The following is a 6,182-nucleotide window of genomic DNA, read 5'->3' on the forward strand; positions in this document are numbered from 1 at the left end:
GTTACTCCGTGAAGGAGCATAGGGCATCCACGAAGCTTCTCCATTCTCCTCTATTTCTGGCCGTGGTTGCTATTTCTCCCCAGGTTTTCTTCATACTTTTGTGGTCTTCTTCAACGGTACTCCTCCATGTTTTGGTCGGGCGTCCTCTGCCTCTTCGTCCTACTGCATTCCATTTGAGTGCCTGTTTTGTTATGTCTGCATTTTCTTTCCTCAGTGTGTGTCCCAGCCAGTTCCATCTTTTCCTCTTTATTGTTGTTCTGATGGGTTCTTGTTTGGTTTTTTTCCATAGTGCTACATTTGTTATGATATTGGGCCAGTATACCTTTAGAATTTTACGTAGACATCTATTTACAAAAACTTGGATTTTATTTACATTTCCGTCAGTTATTGCTCATGTTTCACTCCCATAAAGTAGCACAGTTTTCACGTTACTATTAAATAGCCTTATTTTAGTATTTTGGCTGATCTGTGTTGATCTCCATATATTTGCGAGGGTTCCAAAGGCTTGTTGTGCTTTTCGTATTCTCTGTTTAATATCTGCTTGAGCTCCACCTTTTGCACTGATTATACTGCCTAGGTAGCAAAATTCTTGAACCTGTTTTATTTCTTGTTGGTTGATGTATAGTTTGTCACAGTTAGTTACTCCTATTCTCATCTCTACTGTCTTGTTCGTGTTGATTTTAAAACCCACTTCTACCGATTTCACCTCTAGCTTCCTTAACATGTTCTTCATATCATCTATTGTGTTCGCTACGAAACAGATATCATCTGCGTATTCCATATCTGCTAGTTTCTTGTTCTGAAGATAGTTCCAACGGATCCCATTTTTTCTTTCAATTGTTTTTTCCAGTATATGATTAAGACATATATTGAAGAGCAAAGGTGACAGACAGTATGCAACCTTGTTTTAAACCTACTTCAATTGGTATTTTATCTGTCATTTGCCCTTTATGCAATACCTGACATGTTGTTTGCTGATACATCATTTTGATTATTCCAATGATCTTTGGAGGTAATCTATTTAGTCTTAAGATTTTCCACAGGGCTGTATGTTTTATGCTGTCGAAGGCTTTAGCAAAGTCTATAAAGGTCATTATCAAGGCTGCGTTCTTCTCTATAGTTTCGTCTATGATGATTCTTGCCGTCGAGATTTGGTCTATACAGGATCTTCCCCTTCTGAAACCCGCTTGTTCTTTTCTGAGAGTTTTGTCTATTATATTGTTGATTCTTTGATGAACAATAAATGCTAATATTTTATTTATGGAACATAACAGCGTTATTCCTCTCCAGTTTTCGCATAGCTGTACGTCCCCTTTTTTTAGAAGCTTGACTATAATTCCATTATTCCATTCCTTAGGTAGGATTTCTTCAGTCCATACATCTGCTAATAATGGTGCTATTAGGTCCACAGTTCTCTCAGTGTCCGCTTTCCACAGTTCTGCTGGGATATCGTCCATTCCCGCTGCTTTGTTGTTCCTCAGGTGCCGGATTGCTTCAGCTATTTCTTTTTTCGTTGGAATTTCCTCGTTTATCCTTAGATAATTTTCATTTGGCTCTACGTCGTTACCCTCTTGGAACGGCGGCTCATTTTCTTCTTCTGTCATAAGCTCGCTATAGTACTCATGCCATCTTCGTGTTTGCTCTTCAGTTGTTGTAAGCAGTTGTCCTTGTTTGTCTTTTAGTGGTTTGTCACTGTTGAAGTTCTTGTTTGCAAGACGTTTAGTGGTTCTATATAGCTCTCTCTGATTATTTGTTTCGGCTGCTTCTTCTGCTACGCGCGCCATCTTCTCTGTCCATTTTCTTTTGTCATTTCTAGCGCTCTTTTTTACTTGTTTATTTGTATCTGCATAATCTTGGGTTATTCTGATTCTATCTTCTAATTTTTGTATTCTATTTAGTTCGGCTTTTAAGTCTTTCCTCTTTTTTATCAGTTGCCATGTGTTATCACTTAGCCACTCTGATTTCTTTTCTTCGTTGTAGCCCAACACTTCTTGTGCGGTTTGGTGTACAGCCTCTTTGATCATCTCCCATTTGTTTGCTATATTTGTCTGTGTGTTGTTTACAGTTTCTGTGTTCAACTTTATTTTGTTACTCCACATTTTTTGGGTTTCACTGTCTTTCAGTCGTTGTATATTGTATCTTCTTCGTTTGTTATATTGTTTACTCCCGCGTTTTGCTTTAATTTTTACTTTTATTTCTGCTATTAGTAGGTGGTGATCACTTCCTACATCTGCTGATCTTTTATTTCGTACATCTAGAAGGCTACTTCTCCATTTTTTATTAATCAAAATGTGGTCTATTTGATTTTGCGTTTTATTATCTGGTGATATCCAGGTTATTTTGTGGCAGTCTTTGTGTGGAAAAATCGTTCCTCCAATGACAAGATTGTTTTCTAGGCTAAGTTCTATGAGGTTCTCTCCATTGTTGTTTCTATTCCCTAGTCCATGTGTTCCCATGCATGTTTCCACTCCCTTGTTGTCTTTGCCAACTTTCGCGTTCAGATCTCCCATGACTACTAGTATATCTCCTTTGTTCACCTTTCCGATAGTATCTGTTAATTGTTGGTAGAAATTTTCTTTCTCATCTTCTGCGCTTACCTCTGTCGGTGCGTAACATTGAATAATGGTTATCTTTCTTATTTGAGAATTGAATTGTGCTACTATTAGTCTGTCTGATATAGGATGCCATTTTATTAGCCCTCTTTTTGCCTCTTTACTTAGAAGGATCCCAACTCCATTCCTCCTGTTTTCTTTTATATCGTTTCCTGAGTGTAACAGCACTCCTCCGTTTGATATTGTTGTCTCCCCTTGCCCAGGCCATCTTATTTCAGATAGCCCCATAATGTGTATCCTTAATTCTTCCATTTCCTTTACTACTTGCGTTAGTCTTGACGCTTCATACATGGTCCTGACGTTCCAAGCTCCGATTCTGTAACGTTTTTTGAGATAAAAGGTATTATTGGGTTTGTTTTGCTTCGCTTCAGTTTCATTGATTTTAGATTTTAAGGTGAGTGAGTAATCAGCTCTCTGCACCCGAGAGTCCGTTTCTTCTTCTGTTTCCTGTTTGTCCTCTTCATTTTGCCAATAATCTGTTTTATTTTTGTATGTTTTTTGCATTATATCTGATAATTCATTTTCTTCCTCGTTTTTCCAATTTCTTTGCCTAATCGTCATCATAGTTCTGGGTTTCGTTTCGGCCTTTAGTTTTTTAACTTGTTTGCCTCTGTGAGTTTCTGGGACCTATGATCTTACTTCATTTTCTTCCCGTTCACTTCTAATTTCTGATAACCCACTTTTACGATAGCACCTTTTTTCTTTTCTTCTCTGGCTATATCTCTTATATTTTTCTGGATTTTTTGTTCATTTCTTGTAAGTTCCGAGTCTATGAAAATGTCTTTTCCCTTTAGCTTTGCTTTTCCTTGGAGTATCTTTATTTTGTCATTCCATTCTACCATTTAGACTATGCATCTATATTGTCCTATCTTCTGCGCTCTACGTATCTTTGTTTTCAAAAGGAGTTCTGTCTGAAACATTTTTTCCAAAGCTTCTTCGAGTGTATCTTCATTATCGGTATTCGTTGGAAGTCCAGTTATTGTTAAGTTGTTTCGAATTTTTTGTTTTTCCATCCTTTCCATCTTGTCCTCCACTTCCTTTATTTTGTTATGTAGTTCTTCTTTTTCTCTCGTCCATTCTTCCTTCATTTGGGTGATTTCCTTCGCCATGCTTTTCATTTCCTCTCGGTTCTTCTGCAGCTCTTTTTTGGTGTCCTTTATGTCCTCTCTCATTTCCCTGATGTCATTTTGAATTTCTCTCTTTATTTGTGCCATATCCTCATGTAAGTCTTTTTTAAGATCGCGCAGCATTTGTTTGATTTCATCCATGCTGGGTTCTGGCTGTTTTACCTTTTCTTTATGTTGAGGTGATCTGGCTACTAATTTGCTTTCTCTGAGAAATTCCTGCTCTTCTTGTGACGAGTTATGCTCGTTCCTACTCCTCTTCATGTACTAGTAAAATACCTAATTAAATGAAGAGAAGAAATGCCAAAATACTAAAACATGGAAAAACAGATTTGTTTATTTATTAATTGTTAATTTATTATTATTAATTATTAAGCCGGCCCTGTATCTGGTTAGCAATGTTTGTCTATAGTTCTAACTTCTTCTTGGCCGCTTCGTAAATTAGGTACTTTTTTCTACAAATTAATCGCAAATTAATTACTTTTATCTAAAAATTTTTTTACACTTGGCAAGCGATAAGGTCCCCTCTTCGGTCGACCCGGTGGAAGAAAAAGACCTTCTTTTGCGCTTTTATTTATATATGAAATTGATATTATCAAAATTGTTGCTTACTTACAATATATAGACTTTTAATGCACATAATCTAAGGCGTTTACCACTCACAAACTAAGAGATGATGTTGTTTAAATTTTCGGATTTGTATTTCCTACGTAATTTACACTTTAAATCAGAGCGATTTTACTTCGAACTTTCCGTTTCACTGCCAGTACCGGACTGTGTAGGTACTGTATACCCTACTAAATTAAGATAAACAAACGTTTCTAGCTACTACCAGAGGCATACGACAGGGGATAGTGTCTGGTTGACCCTTCCCAAATTCTACGCCACTGACGAAATTGCTATTTTAGTGTAATTTTTTGATTTTCCAGTACTTTTTATGTAAATAATATACTCTTTATTCGGAACGATAAAATGTTTAGTTTTCGAGATATTTGAAATGAAAAATGAAGCGACACAATTCATTAATCAAAATAACCGTGTCGTTTCATTTTTAACTTCAAAGATCTCGAAAACTAATCACTTTATCGTTACGAATGAAGAGTATATTATTTTCATAGAAAGTATTGGAGAATCCAATAATTGAACTAAAATAGCAATTCCGCCAGTGGCGTAGAATTTGGAAAGGGTCAACCATTCACTCTCTCCAGTCGTACGCCTCTGGTAATAGCCAGAAACGTTTGTTTATCATAATTTAGTAGTTTGTACAATACCTATACTTCCTGCCAAGTATGAAAAGGATACGTCGAATAGTTGTAAAATGCTGAGCAAAAATTTTTTAAATTTTTAGATAAAACACCCTGTAACTCAGTAAGGAACCACATTTTATTTAAGAGTTTTAGGTTAAATCTTCGTATTTAGTGCTAAGGTTTCTCCAGTTACTATATGGACAATTATTAATGAAACACCCTGTATATATATATATATATATATATATATATATATATATATATATATATATATATAAACGTCCAAGGAGTAATTGGGTTACTAGTAAATAAAAAAGTACTGAGATAACAGCTGGGAAAACCCTGGTACTGAGGAAGCAATGAAAGACTGGTGCTTCAAAGTGAGTGCCTTTTATTTTGGTCAAGCTTTCGCCTATTGTTTTTAGGCTTCTTCAGGACTTGCTACAAAGAAGAACATTCTTTACAAATATGCTTAAAGATAGAACAAGCAATTCTTACCGAAATAGGTGCACTAGTGCTCAGTGAAAATAAGAGTACATCTTTTACCTTGCCTTTTTTGTGTATACATAAGTAATACAGATATTTTTGTTGTTATTATTTAGCTAATAAAACCAGATATCGAAACTGAGTCAGATCCTCTCTATTCAACCTAATCCATTGTAAGAAAATTTGGACAAGTGTCGTTAGAAGTTGATTTTTTTATTTACAAAATGACACCTATCGATCCATCGATTGTCAACGTCCTCTTCCGTTTTTTTTACGTCTGACTGACACATAGAAGATTTGTTTAGAGATTTCGAGAGAAGAGACTCGTAACATCAAACAACCATTCGACTGTCACTATTCGAACAGCTGTCTGAAATCACTTCTTCTCTTTTTCATGATGTAATTGTGGTGAGCTTCTGATTAAGAACCTCCCACCCAACCAATTGCAAAGGATGGATCAAAGGTGAAAGAATGCAATGAAAATCGTTAGAATGGCCGACAGCTCAGTTGTCACTTGTTGAACTGTCGTTCGAATCCAACGATACCACTAAACCGGAAGGTAGTGGTGATCTTTGAAATGTAAAGAAAATTATTATGGTTCTTACAATAGATTTGCCATTAAAACATATGTTTTTGGTGGAGAACGTAGAGACGATCAACACTCCAACTGTCACTTGTTGAAATGCAAATTTTTAATAACTTGACGTAGAAGA

Source organism: Diabrotica virgifera, chromosome 4 (assembly GCF_917563875.1).
Source record: "Diabrotica virgifera virgifera chromosome 4, PGI_DIABVI_V3a".
NCBI lineage: Eukaryota > Metazoa > Arthropoda > Insecta > Coleoptera > Chrysomelidae > Diabrotica > Diabrotica virgifera.